This window comes from Arvicola amphibius, chromosome 11 (assembly GCF_903992535.2).
Source record: "Arvicola amphibius chromosome 11, mArvAmp1.2, whole genome shotgun sequence".
NCBI classification, from domain to species: Eukaryota; Metazoa; Chordata; class Mammalia; order Rodentia; family Cricetidae; genus Arvicola; species Arvicola amphibius.
This window is the reverse complement of record NC_052057.2, coordinates 109,186,306-109,203,234: the sequence shown is the minus strand read 5'-3', so window position 1 is coordinate 109,203,234 and position 16,929 is coordinate 109,186,306.

The window sequence follows — 16,929 nt, the reverse complement described above, 5'->3', positions numbered from 1 at the left end:
TAAAGCTTATTTGAACAATTTGTGAAACAGGCATCATTTAGAACCAGAAAAGTTCCAAAGGGAGTATGAGGAGACTATTTGCAGAGCCTGGAAGTGAGATGTCTAAACTGATGAGTTAGTTGGCAGCTCCATATTTGCCTTGTCTGGGCCTAGTCTGATGAATGACTAGCCTACGACTGGTGGATGCTTGGTTGAGTCAATTGGATAAGACTCAGCTATTTGTTATGCAAGTATTTTTCTCAGTTAGATTTTCAGTTGTTTTTTTTTTTTTGTTTTTTGTTTTTTGTTTTTCGAGACAGGGTTTCTCTGTGGCTTTGGAGCCTGTCCTGGAACTAGCTCTTGTAGACCAGGCTGGTCTCGAACTCACAGAGATCCGCCTGCCTCTGCCTCCCGAGTGCTGGGATTAAAGGCGTGCGCCACCACCGCCCGGCAGATTTTCAGTTTTTATACCAAACTAGGTTATGGTTTCTTGCATAGGATCTCAAGAGAGAATAACATTAGGATGGAGATTAGATTTAAGGGTCTTCTTCTGAAGGCAAAAGTAGAAATATAGTCTAGAAATGGATAAGATAAAAGAATAGATTACTGAATCTACCTTAAACCAAAAAGCAACTATTAATCCAAATATTTTACATTGTATGGATGTTTGTATATTGATACAAATTTAAGGTTATCTTTGTTATAACATATTGTATATATGTTTCTACTCTTGTTTAAAGTATTTTTTATATTGATACAAATTTAAGGTTATTTTGTTATACTGTATATATGTTTTTACTCTTGTTTAAGGTGTTGTACCTATGTAGCTCACTTAAAAAATGTAATGTATAATTAAGAAATATAGGTTAGTAGTTAGTTATAGTTATAGTCATCTATAATAATCATGTTTGTAGTCATGTTTAGGTATGTTTTCAAGGTTAAACAGAGATATATTTTAGATAGATAGATAGATAGATGGTCTCCAAACACTTCAGAGATCTGTATAATATGGCATTTAAAATGTTTTAATAACCCAAGACTTTACATGACAGTGAGACACTTCTGCTCCTGGCAGAATCAATTTACTTTTTAAAAAAGAAGGATGATGGGCATCAAAGAAACTCCATATGGAGTTTGCTTTCAATGTGGCAAAGCTAGCCATTTGGGCAAGAAACTGACCTTACTTTGATTGCTGACAGTATGTCATCCAAACTGAACAAACAGGACCCAAAAGAAAGTAACAAGGTATGACAGTCCTTCAAAGTTCCTGCTTTGCAGAAAAGTCTGGCTATAGACCAAAGATGGATGTTGTCCCCAATGTTGCAGAGGAACCTTGTGTGACTGTCGTTTTCTTAGTTTTGGAAGTTGCTTTTTCTGCACTTCCTGTTTGCTCAGGCAATATTATATACCTCTCTGGTTCTGATTGAGTTGAATATGAGATAGTTATAGTTATGCTTTTTCTTGTTACCAAATTCAGAAAGAAACTTACATAAGAGATGTAAAGTTTGCCGGGTGGTGGTGGCGCACGCTTTTAATCCCAGCACTTGGGAGGCAGAGGCAGGCGGATCTCTGAGTTCTAGGCCAGCCTGGTCTACAAGAGCTAGTTCCAGGACAGAATCTAGAAACTACAGGGAAACCCTGTCTTGAAAAACAAAAACAAAAACAAAAAAACAAAACAAAAAAGAGATGTAAAGTTTGTAAAGATGAGAAACATAAAAACTTAAGTCACTTATCTAAGAAAATGTTTTAAGGTCTAAAAAGATAGTTTTAGGATGATAATACAAGTTATGATAGAAAATGGTTTAGGTATAAAACTTTAAATTTATCAAGATAGGATTAGTAACGGAGTATTTTCACTGAATATCCCAAATCCAAATGGACTAGACATTGTTAATGTAATTCTTACTTGATAATTGTTCTTATTGCATATAGTTTTGCTATGTTAGAGTTAAAACCTTTCATTTTTATTTAGACAAAAGGGGGAAATGTTGTGGGATATTTGTACACTGTGTGAAGATACATTGCTGTGATTGGTTAAATAAAGAGCTGAATGGACAATAGCTAGGCAGGAGATATATGTGGGACTTCCAGGCCAAGAGAGAGGAAGGAAGAGATGAATGTAGGAGTGCAGAGGAGATGCCAGGAGGCATGGAGAGGAAACAGGAGGTACAAGAGGAAAGAGAGGTAATTCCCATGATTGAATGAAGATGAATATAATTAGGTTAATTTAAGTTATAAGAGCTAGGTGGGAACAAGCCTAGGCGAAGACCAAGCTTTCATAATTAATAGGCAGTCCCTGTGTCTTATTTGGGAGCTGGTGGTCCAAAGAAAGTCTGACTACAGAGTGGTTTTGTGGGTCAGCAGGTGTTACAAAGGAATGGAAACGGGCTGGAAGAAAAGGCTGAAAAGGGGTGGCAGGAAAGGACTAGGGGAACAATGGGTCCACACCAAGAGGTGTAGTCCCCGGGAGTGATATATTCAGAGTAGCAATAAAGTAATAACAATACATAAAATTAAATAATAATAAAGGTTATTGTGTCTATAAGAAGTTATAGGGCATTACTGAAAATGTAATGAACAACCAGAGAAATTAAAACGCAGTTCAGGAATTTAAAGACTGAAAGAGCTTACGACATTGAAGTTGACAGATCTCTTAGGGAGTAGACTTTAAGACAAATGCATGAAAAAACAGAGTGAAAAGATAAAAAGTTAAACTATTAATATCAGAGCTTTATTATCTGACTTAGAGCAATTTCCAGGAGAGTAAAAGGAAGCATTTAAAAAAATTCATGGGAGGCTAGAAGACTTTCCAGACACTGACTGAAGCGTTGGGTGGCAAGCGTTGAACTGTGTGAGGGGGAAGTCAAACTGTTACAGAACAGGTAGCAAATATCCCAACAAGTAGAAAGCAGGGGACAAACAAACAAACAAGAGCAATGCTTTTGAAGTTAGAAAGGGAAACATTTCCAAATATGATTTCCCCTAGTATCCTGAATATTTTAGTGGATCAAAGCCGTTTTCAGAAGCAGTAAGTCCTCAACCATCTCCCCCGCCTTCCTTTTTCATGGAGCCCCTAAGACAAAGAACAGCAAGCTGTGCCACGAGTCCAATATAGCCACAGCCTTTATTTACTTTAACTTTTCACTGACACATACGACGTGTCCATATTTATGGGGTACGGTGTGATATTTCATGTATGTATTTGGTTTGATATTACACTATTTAGTCACGCTGTGCCATGGTATGCATTTGTTTGGAGTTCAGAGGATAACTTGTGGGAATAGATTTTCTCCTTCCACCATGTAGCTTCCTGCAAACAGTTTTGGCAGGAAGGATAGTTGCTGACTGAACCATCTGGCTGGTTCCAGTGCAATGTTTTGATGCATGTGCATGTTGTGTGATATTCAGATTGGAGGAAGCCTATCTCCTTTTGCACATCTGCCATGTCTTCACACGAAACATTCAAATTTCGTTCTTCTAGTTTCCTGAAAGATGCCTTATGCCATCATCACCTCTCATTCCCCTGCTCTGCAACAGAACACAGAACACCACTGCATCTCTTAATAAATTATCTTCACTGGAACAGCTGTGCTTCTCTGCCTAGGACTTGTCTGTCGCGGTTCCTACAAAATAAGGGCAGAGAAGAGTAGTTGTGAGAGACTGTGAGGTCCAAAGAGCCTAAATTATTTACAATCTAGACCTTCATAGAAAATATTTACTATTGCTTATGTGTAGCTGAGCATTCAGAGTCAGATAAAAAAATCTAATCTACAGGAGCAGGGGACAGAAAGTTCCAGGAATGTCCTTTTTGAAAGAGAAAAATGCAGAAGGAAGGAAAGACGGAGAAAAAAAAAGAAAGAAAAGAAACAGCTGTGTCTGCTGTTACTGAGCGTGTTGGGGGGCTTTGGCTGAATGTAAGGACGGATAGGAAGAAAGGGAAGCGAAGCAAAAGCGGAACAATTGCAAACTGATAGGAAGAAGCTCTGGGTTGGAGCAGACTGAATGAGGAAAACGGCGTTGACCTAAAAAACTGCCAAAGAGCCAAGACTGATGAGCACAGCCCTCAGGAGTCTGAGGCAGGAGCATCATACATTTGAGGCCAGTCTGGACTACATCGTGAGATTCTGTCTCGAAGTGTGCACCCACACAAAGCTGCAAAGCTAAATGGTGGCTAGGTCATATAGGACTTTTGACATTCATCATGATGGAGAACGTCAATATGAAAGTGAAGATTATAATGACAGGAAAAGATGGAATATTGATGATGAGGGCTGTCATAGCTGCAGTCTTCAGGCTATGATGCAATTCAGAGGTTGTAGAATCTTTTTTTTTTTAAAAAGATTTATTTATTTATCATGTATAAAATGTTCTGCCTGCATGTATCCTTGCAAGCCAGAAGAGCACCAGATCTCATTACAGATGGTTGTGAGCCACTGTGTGGTTTCTGGGACTTGAACTTAAGACCTACTGGAAGAGCAGCCAGTGCTCTCTACCACCGAGCCAGCTCTCCAGCCCCTGGGCTGTAGAATCTTTAAGAGGTTATAGTTAGGGGAGAAAAGTCGCATGAAAAATGCCTTTGAAGGGGATGTTGGGACTCTGCCCCATCCCGTTCCTAGCTGCTGTTAGGTGAGCAGCTTCCTTGAAGCACGCACTTCCACCTAGAGACAGGCAGCCAACCTGGCTAAAATGGGAGCTCCACCAATGCTATTCTCCTCATAAATTGATGACCTTAGGCTTCGTTACATGAATGGAAATTGACCCGCACAACCACTTACTCCCCCCATTTCTGTATCATCCAACTAAAGTAACAGCAATTCATGTTAGGGTACAGATTCACAAAGACATGAGAAATGAAAAGGATGTAACCGTAATAAGATTTTGTGAGGAAAAAACACAGATGATGAATGGGTGGGAATTTACCACATCCCAGAAAATAAATTTTTACTTCAAGGAGTCTGGAGCAGGGGTGGCAAAGGTTAAGGACTTGGTGGCATTGAATAGATTTTCTTTGAGCAGTAAAATTGAAAGAGGTCAGCCGGGCGGTGGTGGCGCACGCCTTTAATCCCAGCACTCGGGAGGCAGAGGCAGGCGGATCTCTGTGAGTTCGAGACCAGCCTGGTCTACAAGAGCTAGATCCAGGACAGGCTCTAGAAACTACAGGGAAACCCTGTCTCGAAAAACAAAAAAACAAAAAAACAAAACAAAAAAAAAAAGAATGCAAAGGGGTGATGTGTAGTCTTTAAAGACAAGATCAGCACCAAAAGATAAATGGATTAAAAATGGATTAGAATATGACTGATATTGGGTCTCACATTTATAATGCTGCTCTGCTAGAAGAAGTAATTCCTAAATGTTTTAAGAAAAATCAAAATGTCAGATGTTTTAATTGTGGTAAGCAAGGTCATCTGAAAGGGGATTTTAGGCAAAGTGTTCCTAAAAGCAATAATATTTTTTTTGTGAGATAATCTAAACAGAAGGTCCTGACCTTCTGGAGTATGCAGATGGTGTAGCCAAGGCTGTCATTAGAATAATGAATGCTGATCAGCAAGGGACAGGCAAGATAACCCTTGCCATTGTGGTGAGAGCCTTAGGGGACTCCCAATGTCAAATTTAGTTCAATCATTCCCTGTCAACATTGGAGAAACTCATCCCCAGAGCAATTAGAACTGTTACCGACTGTTGTTAAAAACAACACTGCTCTGGGTGTGCTGAAGGACAGGACAGTTTCAGTAGATAGGAGAGACCAAAACCAAGCATTTTGGCAAACTAAAGACCGAAGCTAAAAATACAAATAAACGGCACTGTAATTAAGGGATTATTGGATACAGGTACGGATGTAACAATAATTTCACCAAAATCTTGGCATCCGGATCGGTTCTTTAGGAGGTAAATATACAGTTTTTAGGGATTGGAACTTTATCTCAGGCAAAACAAAGTACAAGATAGGTTGAGTGTATAGGGCTAGAATGACAGACAGGAAAATTAAGTCATATGTGGCTAACATAGCCATAAATTTACAGGGACATGATTTGTTACAACAGTGGAAAACACAGATTAAAATTCCTCCAATCTCAGAAACAAACCATAAAATAAAGAACACTTCTGAGAAAAATATTAAAAGGTGTTATCAAGAGCAAGCCCAGGTCTTTCTGGTTGTGCATAAACAGAGCATAACAACTGATGGTCTTTTAAAGGTACAAATCGTCCTACCTTTAAAATGGTACAGACAAACCTGTGTGTGTGTGTGTGTGTGATGGCTTTTTGCATGAGAAAAATTACAGGCACTAGAACAGCTAAATGTTCAACATATTGAAGAATCAACCAATCTGGAAAATGGAGAATGATAACAGATATGAGAACTATAAATAAGGTGATCTAGCCAATGGGTTCTTTGCAGCCCAGAATTTTCTTGCTTCCTCTATTAGATATAATATACAAGACTTAAAGAGAAAGTGTATTATAGTGTATTATAGTGATTGATTTAAAAGACTGCTTTTACCGAAACAGAGAACTCTCAACAGAGGAATCTAAAATGACTGAAAGACACTTAAGGAAATACTCAACATCCTTAGTTATCAGAGAAATGCAAATCAGAACAACTCTGAGATTCCATCTTACATCTGGTAGAATAGCCAAGATCAAAAACACTGAAGACAACTTATGCTGGAGAGGTTGTGGGGAAAAGGGAACACTCCTGCATTGCTGGTGGGAATGCAAGCTGGTACAACCCCTTCGCTTATCAGTGTGGTGATTTCTCAGAAAATTAGGAAACAACCTTCCTCAAGACCCAGCAATACCACTTTTGGGTATATATCCAAAGGATGCTCAACCGTACCACAAGGACATGTGCTCAACTATGTTCATAGGAGCTGTTTGTCATAGCCAGAACCTGGAAACAACCTAAATGCCTCTCGACCAAAAAAAAAAAAAAAAAATAGATAAGGAAAATGTGGTATATTTACACAATGGAGTATACACAGCAGAAAAAAAAATGACATCTTGAAATTTGCAGGCAAATGGATGGAGCTAGATAACATCATTCTGAGTGAGGTAACCTAGACCCAGAAAGATGATTATCATATGTACTCACTCATAAGTAGTTTTTAAACATAAAGCAAAGAAAACCAGCCTACAAATCACAATCCCAGAGAACCTAGACAACAATGAGGATCCTAAGAGTGACACACATGGATCTAATCTACATGGGAAGTAGAATAAGATCTCCTGAGTAATTTGGAAGCATGGTGACCTTGGAGGAGGGAAGAAGAGGTGGGAGGAGGCAGGGAGGGGAGCAAAGAAAAATGTAGAGCTCAATAAATATCAATAAAAGATGAGATGAGCTAGAACATCACAAAAAGCAGCACACCTCACTGGACAAGCTGGGTGTGCTATCCAAAGAGAAAAATAAAATTTCTGGGAGCTATTACCTAGTTACAGCCCACAATGGGGTTAACTACTCGAGAGCTAATCATTGTATTTTAAACCTTACAAGGTGATAAGGACTTGAATAGTCCGAGAAAATTATCAACTAATGCTGAGAGAATATTGCCTCTAGTAGAAAAGAAATTAGAGGACCCACATGTGGATCATTTGGATCCAGACCTGAATTGTATTTGGTTATTTTACCTTCTCAGTATTCTCCTACAGGAATTCTTATGCAGATAGAAGATATCTTAGAATGGATATTTTTTGTTGTTGTTTTTGGTTTTTTGAGACAGTGTTTCCCTGTAGTTTCTAGAGCCTGTCCTGGAACTAGCTCTTATAGACCAGGCTGGCCTCGAACTCACAGAGATCCGCCTGCCTCTGTCTCCCGAGTGCTGGGATTAAAGGCGTGCGCCACCACCGCCCGGCTCTGTAGTTACTCTTGATATGCAGAAAGAGTTGTTTTACATATTGAATCCACTAAACTTATTCCAAATGATTCAGAATTAACTTTATTCTTTATCAAAAACAACAAAATAATCAGAAATAAAAATCATACCTTGTATATAACATGTGTCAGGTCAAGTACTCTAGTACAAGGTAATTATAAAATTGATCAGTAAATTGGTAGGAAATGTGCTTAGAATTCTCAGGATTTCATAAGAAACACCATGGTAATACTAAAGGTTTGAGAAAGATTTTTCTTTCACCATATCATAGATACATATTCAGGATTTCAGTGGGCAACAACTTTAAGTTCTGAAACAGCCAATTATGTAATTACACATTCCTTAAAAGTTATAGCTATACTAGGAAGGCCTTTACAAACTAAGACTGACAATGTTCCAGCATACATCTCTAGTAAAAGGAAACTGTTTTCTACGTATTACAACATAAAGCATATTGCCGGTATTCCACACAATCCTACAAGACAAGCAGTTATAGAAAGATCTGTTTACACTTAAAAAATATGCTTAATAGGCCGGGCGGTGGTGGCCTTTAATCCCAGCACTCGGGAGGCAGAGGCAGGTGGATCTCTGTGAGTTCGAGACCAGCCTGGTCTACAAGAGCTAGTTCCAGGACAGGCTCCAAAGCCACAGAGAAACCTTGTCTCAAAAAACCAAAAAAAAAAAAATATGCTTAATAAGTGAAAAAGGGGTAATAAAACCCCCAGATATAGATTACACATTGCTTTTTAATTTTTAAAATGCTAATGAGTAAGGAACAATGGGTGTGGAGAAACAGTGGATATTAGAAAAAGTCATTGAAATAAATCAGTTTACTTTAAAGATGTGTTGACCTCAGAATGGAAAGTAGGATATATATTATGTTGGGGAAGAGATTTTGCTTTTTTTCCACAGGAGAAGAAAAGGTATGGATGCCATCAAGATCGATAAGGACTAGATTTGAGTAGGAAAGACCTCGTAAATTTACAAGCACCTTTCATTTGAAGGTTTAAAAAAGTAAAAATAAAAAATAATATTTTCAAATAATAATTTACTAAAGGCACACTTGCTTTACTGGCATAAAAGGAAAAAAAGGTTTTCTTAAACCATATATCTTAATTATATGGTAGAATGTTAGACTATAGATTGCCACATGGCTATTGTCATCTTGGACATGAATTTTTGAGTTTTCTTCTTATATAAAAAGGGTATTTTTGTTATTTGGTATTAAAAGCACAGTTAAGAGATTTAAAATATTTTAAGTAAATTCAAAGTAAGTTCAAACTTGTTTTTTAAATCTCTAAGAGTTGCAGTGATTTGGAGCTAAGATAAAATATTTGAGCAAGGCAGTGGTAGCCCATGCCTTTAATCCCAACAGAGACATTTAGATCTCTATAAATTAGTTGTTTGCTAACTTCTAGAGTTACAGTGAACAAGGTGGTAGTGGCACATGCCTTTATTCCCATAACCCAGGGACAAATTTCAGATACAGTGCCAAGTTGATTTCTTTGCATACTAGACAAATCACATGCCATATTACAGATTACTAAAAACCGTTCACGGGTACATACTACAAAGGCAGGTTGAAACTCAAAATGAATGTACTCTGTTCAGAAAACAAATACACTTTAACAATGAGTTTATATATAAAGGGAAAGGGAAATATAGATATATTTATGCACACATACTAAGGTAGATTTAGTTTCAAAATTAAAAAAAAATATGTTTGAAAAATAATACTTTTTTTGTTGCCAAAAAAAATTTGCCCTAGCAGAGATATAACCTGCCAAAAAAGGAACTGCCCAGAGTTAGGTTGGGGCAGGGTTTTGTTTCAATCTTTCTAGGAGAAAAAGAACACACAACTAAGCGATCTAGGGACCACTGCACAAGTGAGACAGACATCTGAAGAAGGACCAACCATCAAGAAAAAACTCAAGAAAAAGAGTAAACTGGACAGTGGTATCGCCTATCTTGAGCCTCTTCTTATCAGAAACCTTTAAGGTCTCCAAGAAGATGATTTGTCCCTGCAACGATGAACCCAGCTGGATTGTGGTAATTCCACTAAGCTGACAAACACCTGCAGGTTTTTTTTCCCCTTTGGGGGCCTGCTTCCCAGCTCCCAAATAAATACATGAATACATTTTTATGAGTGCTAGGCTTTAGCTTGGTTTGTTTCTTGCCAGATTTTCTAACTTAAATTATCCCATTTCTCAAGTAATTACATTTTGCCTTTAGGCTTTTTAACTTTCTTTATTCTATATATTTTTCTTTTCTTCTTATTCTGTGACTGGCTGTGTGGCTGTGTGGCTGTGTGACTGGGTGGCTGTGTGGCTGTGTGGCTGTGTGGTTGTGTGACTGGGTGGCTGTGTGGCTGTGTGGCTGTGTGGCTGTGTGACTAGGTGGCTGTGTGGCTGTGTGGCTGGGTGGTTGGGTGGCTGGGTGGCTGTGTGGCTGTGTGGCTGGGTGGCTGTGTGGCTGGGTGGCTGTGTGGCTGGGTGACTGTGTGGCTGTGTGACTAGGTGGCTGTGTGGCTGTGTGGCTGGGTGACTGTGTGGCTGTGTGACTAGGTGGCTGTGTGGCTGTGTGGCTGGGTGGCTGTGTGGCTGGGTGGCTGTGGGGCTGTGTGGCTGGGTGGCTGTGGGGCTGTGTGGCTGGGTGGCTGTGGGGCTGTGTGGCTGGGTGGCTGGGTGGCTGTGTGGCCGTGTGGCCGTGTGGCCGGGTGGCCGGGTGGCCGTGTGGCTGTGTGGCTGTGTGGCTGTGTGGCTGGGTGGCTGGGTGGCTGGGTGGCTGGGTGGCTGGGTGGCTGGGTGGCTGGCCCCTGGCATCCTCATCTCCTCCTTTACTTGTTTCTCCCTCTTCTTTTTTCTCTCAAGCCTACATTTCTCCTCTTATTCTCTCTGCCTGGAAACCCTGCCGATTTCTCTCTCCTGCCTAGCTATTGGCTATTCATCTCTTTATTAGACCAAACAGGTGTTTTAGTCAGGCAGAGTAACACAGCTTAAATTAATATTCTACAACAAACACCACTCAAAGATCAGCTTCAGACTGCAAATCACTAAGGACATTCAAATAGCTGGGTTCCTATGGGACTGACATGAACATTTTACAGAATATTGAACTCAGAAATACTTCATCCTAAGCCTGCCAAATACAATCAAGCTGGGCATTAGAGAAAGGTTGGCCAAAATAGCTTCATTATTCTAAATAGTTTTACTGTGTTAGAGTTAAAACCTTTCCTTTATTTAGACAAAAAGGAGAAGTGTTGTGGGATATTTGATCTGTGACCCCTCATAGACTGCATTATTTAAATAAAATCAACCATTGGTCAAGAGGCAGAGCAAGCATAGAGACCACAGAGAGTGAGAGGAAGTTGGGGGTTGAGAGAGAGAAAGAGAGAGAGAGAGAGAGAGAGAGAGAGAGAGAGAGAGAGAGAGAGAGAGAGAGAGAGAGAGAGAGAGGCACAAGAAGTAGAAGACAGGGACATCAGGTTGGAAGAGTTTTCATTTTAGTCCAGAGAAGAGAAAAGTTTCTTTCTGAGACAACAGTGGAGGAGGAAGGTCAGCTGGCTGCTTTCTTTCCCTCTCTGAGCTAGAAGGTTTTCACCCCAGCATCTAGCTCCCAAGTCTTTATTGGTAAAGCAAAAAGATACTTAGTCAAAAACAACGTTTGCCTTCCTACATGAAGGAGTTTGAGTCAGTGGCAGAGGCAGTGGCAGCAGAGGCTTGGGTGCAGTCAGCAGCTAAGACAATGATAGGATTAAACAAAGCTACTGTGCCACAGGTAAAATAAAACAGATATAATTCTTTGATAATTCAAAAACCCTTTTCTGTTCCTCACATTTCTCAACAACAAAGAGAAGCAATGAGAGAATTTACGTCTCGGTGACTACAGGAGAGCAATACATAAAAGATTAAATCTCAAGAGCAAAGACTATATTAACATTCCACAGTCATGCTTTGTTATGGTTTTAATGTTTAATAAAGGATTACAGAGGAATTGTTTTTTAATAATTGTATTTCTCGTTCCTGCTATGAGTGATTTTTCTAGTCTTGTGTAGTACATGCAGAATCAGAATGAGGCTGTCTTATTGGCACTGGAGAGATGACTCAGCTGCTTAGAGCCCAGATTCAGTCCCCAGAACCAGCCTCAGGTAGCTGTAACTCTAGCTCCAGGAAGTCTGATGCCTCTGCGAGACTCACATAACATATTGCTCATACTAGTTCACACAAACACATACATACATACATACATACACATAAATAAAAATAAAATTGATCTAAATTTTTTAATTAAAAGACAACTCTGTTGACTATCATCCCATACTATTAAGGTAACTGGATATATCCAAACAACACAAAGTTGGTTTCTTCAAAACTGATCAAAGTCCTGAGAGCAAGGAGTTAGTTCACTTAGCTTTGATCTCATGTTTACCCCTTGATGGGAAATTGGGCTGTAGTGATATTTCATTTGTATTTTAATAAATAAAGCTTTCCTGAAGATCAGAATGCAAAACAGCTACACTAGTCAGCCATATAGGCCAGGCAGTGGCGGCACACACCTTTATTCCCAGCAGTTATACTAGTTAGCCATAGAGGCTGGGAAGTGTTGGTGCATACCTTTAATCCCAGCACTAGAGAGAAATACAAGATGAGATGAAATAGGAACTCACTCTTTTTCAGTCTGAAGATTTCATAGAGGTAAGAGCTCTCTAGTGACTTGGTTGCTTTGCCTTTCTGATCTTTAGGTTGAACCCCAATATCTGTCTCTGAGTTTGTGCTACCTTTGGCACTCAACGTTTGGGGTATGAATTCACAAAAAGCTGCTGTGACTTTATAGCCACCTGCACAAGCCGGAGCTGCACATGGGTCTCCAGCCCCATCTGGCTAGGCTTTCTTTTCTTTTTCCCTAAAGCCTCTGAGTGAGTTTGAGATTTTCCTGTTGTAGCCTCTTTTAAACAGTCTCCAGCTGCCAATCAACTTCAGGAGCACCTGGGCTCCAAATGCTACAGGACTTACTTGCCATAGACTGGCTGGTTCTGCCTTCAGGTAGCCCCCCCCCCCCCCGCCGCTGCCACATGTGCTTCTTCTGAACAATCTCCTGTGTAGTTTTTCAGACAGCTCTCTCTCTCTCTCTCTCTCTCTCTCTCTCTCTCTCTCTCTCTCTCTCTCTCTCTCTCTCTCTCTCCCCCCCACCCATGGGTTGCAGACTCTCCCTGAATCCCTTCTCAGTCCAAACTAGGTAGCTGCCTTGAAATCCAGTCAAGCTTTTACTGTTCTACACAGCAGCAATAAGCCTCACATCTTCATCAACATCATCGGCTGATTGGTAAGACAGCTGGGAATCCTTTTTTTTTTTTTTTTTTTTTTTTTTTTTTTTGGTTTTTCGAGACAGGGTTTCTCTGCAGCTTTAGAGCCTGTCCTGGAACTAGCTCTTGTAGACCAGGCTGGTCTCGAACTCACAGAGATCCGCCTGCCTCTGCCTCCCGAGTGCTGGGATTAAAGGCGTGCGCCACCACCACCCGGCTCAGCTGGGAATTCTTTTTTTTTTTTAAATATTTATTTATTATGTATACAATATTCTGTCTGTGTGTATGCCTGCATGCCAGAAGAGGGCACCAGACCTCATTACAGATGGTTGTGAGCCACCACGTGGTTGCTGGGAATTGAACTCAGGACCTTTGGAAGAGCAGGCAGTGCTCTTAACCTCTGAGCCATCTCTCCAGCCCTGGGAATTCTTAAAGAGAGGAATTAGGAGAGTTTTCCCCACATTAAAAAAAATGGGGAAACTCATTACAATGGAGGTATTGTATGATAATATGCTAGACAGTTTGAAACTGGAATGATTAGAAGAGAGAATATATAATTTAGATGGAATTTATGTAATGTCAATTATAAACATTATCAGCTTTATCATTTTTATTGTATCAGTAAAAAAGTTGGTTAATATGAGTGTTAAGATACAGATCTTAGAAAATTTTAATAAAACAGATCACAAATATATTCAGATCCAGACATGGGAATTTAATGAAGAACCAATTTCAGCATTCCCCTGTAAAAATATAAAGCAACAGCCTAAGGTTTTCAAACATATAGGACTTGCCAAATGACAAAGTAAGAGCTGAATGAACTTCTGTTCCAATGATGTTCATAGTGTGATTAAATATCCTGCAACATATGTGAACAAGATTTTTTTTTTGAGAAAAGATTTCTCTGTGTAGTCTTGACAGTCCTAGAACTCACTCTGTAGGCCAGGTATAGACCAGGTTATCCCTGAACTCAGAAATCCACTGCTTCTGCCTTTTGAGTGCTGGGATTAAAGGCGTGCATCACCACCACCACTGGACTGACAATGAAATTCTTTAAATCTTATTCAATATCACTTCAGTCTATGGTTTTCTTTGCATTGTTGTAGGCAGAAGTTTCAGACTGTCCAATCCCAAATAACCACTCTGAGACTTAATATTAATCATAAATGATCAGCCAATAGCTCAGGCTTATTGCTAACTAGCTCTTACATTTTCAGTTAACTCGTATTACATCTTTTTTTAAACATTTATTTATTTATTATGTATACAATGTTCTGTCTGTGTGTATGCCTGAAGGCCAGAAGAGGGCACCAGACCTCATTACAGATGGTTGTGAGCCACCATGTGGTTGCTGGGAATTGAACTCAGGACCTTTGGAAGAGCAGGCAATGCTCTTAACCGCTGAGCCATCTCTCCAGCCCCTCGTATTACATCTTTTTTTTTTTTTTGGTTTTTTTTCGAGACAGGGTTTCTCTGTAGCTTTGGAGCCTGTCCTGGAACTAGCTCTTGTAGACCAGGCTGGTCTCGAACTCACAGAGATCCGCCTGCCTCTGCCTCCCGAGTGCTGGGATTAAAGGCGTGCGCCACGTATTACATCTTAATACGCTCTGCCAGATGATGGTACCTTTATTAGCATGGCACATTCATCTCCTGTTCCCTCTGTATCTGGCTGGTGACTCCTGACCCTTCCTCATCTCATTACAGAGCTGAGTTTGTTGCCCTGTGACAGAGTGTTCTTGGAGTGTCACCTTATCAGCCAGACTCTGAATCATGTAAGGGAAACAAAATGGATTTGGGGTACTGACTGTATAATTCAGTGGTAGACGCTTGTTTAATATGCACACACCTTGGGGGCCATTCCCAACACAGTTCACATACTACACAAAACAACAAATTAGAACCCCACCGGATGAAACCGAACCAGAACGCATGCTCTAATCCTCTCTGGACTCAGCTCTCCACTGCTCATTTACATTCCTAGTTTGTGGTGCTGTGCTTGTATCCCTGCATCACTCCGTGCAACAAAAAAGCCCACTTCATAAAACTGTTGAGAGGACTATGTGAATCCAGTACCTAATTTCATTAGGAAGAATTAGTATTTTATTAGCTATCATTATTATCAGTGATAGAGAAGGGGTTCTTGTGGTATAGTATTTGGAACAATTATAATACATAGTTATATGTGTAATAAGAGTCCACTTTTTTGGTTAAAACAAAAATCTCTGTGTATACACATGCAGGTGGTGTGCACACATCGATGCTGGTATTTCTACATATAATGACAAAGCTGCTGGTTTTGTCTAAAGGCTACGATTGCCCCACTCACTGTCTTTTACTTACATCCGGTTTTTATTTGGGATTGCTCTAGAAAGGTCCACTTGAAATTGTGGAAAGTCACTTTCCCTCACAGTTATTGTGAGACGGACCCGAGGGACTCAAATCTCTTTAAGGTCACTTTTACTAGGTGTCGAATACTGTTAAACACTGTGGTAAGCACTGATTCCTGATCGGTCTTTAATGTCAAGACTCTTTGATGTCTTCCCTTTGAAATGATCAAAGCTGTCATGACTGAACTACTTACCATTCGACGGACAACTGTCAGACTCTTCCCACGTATTAGACTGCTTTGATTCGGAAATGTCAATCAAACAATCCAGGGACTGCCGCATGAGTGTTATCATGGTGGCCTGGCTGCTTTGAATACTGTGTGGAAACCGAGGAAATTCAAAAGCAATTTTGAGGACCATTGGCATTATAGGTGCTCAAGGGGTCTCATTTGAGTCAAGTCTGTCTTAGATAGCTTGCACCAGCTCTTGGCAGCTTCACTTTCATCACGAGAAACCTCAGCGACATCTTGATGACTCTACCTAGCTTGCTGCTATGCCTGCTTAGGACAAGGGTGTGGGGGAGCATTTCCCTGATGACTTAGCAGAAAGCTCATAATTGACACACACAAACCAGCCAAATGAATCGTGAGCATGCAAAGTGGTGACTAGTGGAGCTCCAAGCTGCTCCTGAACCTGCCATGCCCCCTTCAGCCTGCTTGTTAGGCTCTGGGGTCAGTTTGAAGGCTTCTTTTCTATGTACTATCCCTGCATATCGTGGTAGGCCCCAATAATAGGCTCTCTTGAGTGGCCTTTTACTTGCCCGCATATAGTCTTTACTGTGGGCTGAACTTGCTGAATGGAGAAAAGACGAAGCAGGAGGGTTCTCAGCCACAGCAGTGGATCTGTTTGAAGTGGTGGTTGCAGCAGCAGAAGTGAGAAAGCAGCTGGAAAGCTCCAGAGAAGGAAACCTTAGCGAGTAGAGCCTGAAGGTAAGAGACTGTGAAAAGCTGAGTCAGCAAGCTGCAAGCCCTGATCCATGGAAGACTTCCGGAGTGCTGGCAAGGGTTAAGAGCCACAAGTCCTGATCCACGGAAGCCTTCCAGAGCGCTGGCAAGGGTTGAGTCAAGGGTCCTGATAATTGAAGCTTTGGCGCTGTCACACCAGCTACTAGCTCTGTGCCTAGAGCAGTCAATAGCCTCTGACCCGCGTTCCTAAGGTTCTAAGTCTCTGACCGTGCAACGTGGGAGCTTTGCCTGAGTGCTTACCTATATAATATAAGCCTCTGGCTTTTAGTGCCTAGAGCCACAAGGCTCTAGTTTTCAGGGACAAGAGCTACATGCCTCTGGGTTTTGTAGGCTCTAATGTTCAAGAACTCAGAGATAGTATCACTAAAGAAGCTATCCTTGCTATTCTTTTCTTTTCATGTGTCTGAGCCTTTGGTCTGCACTTA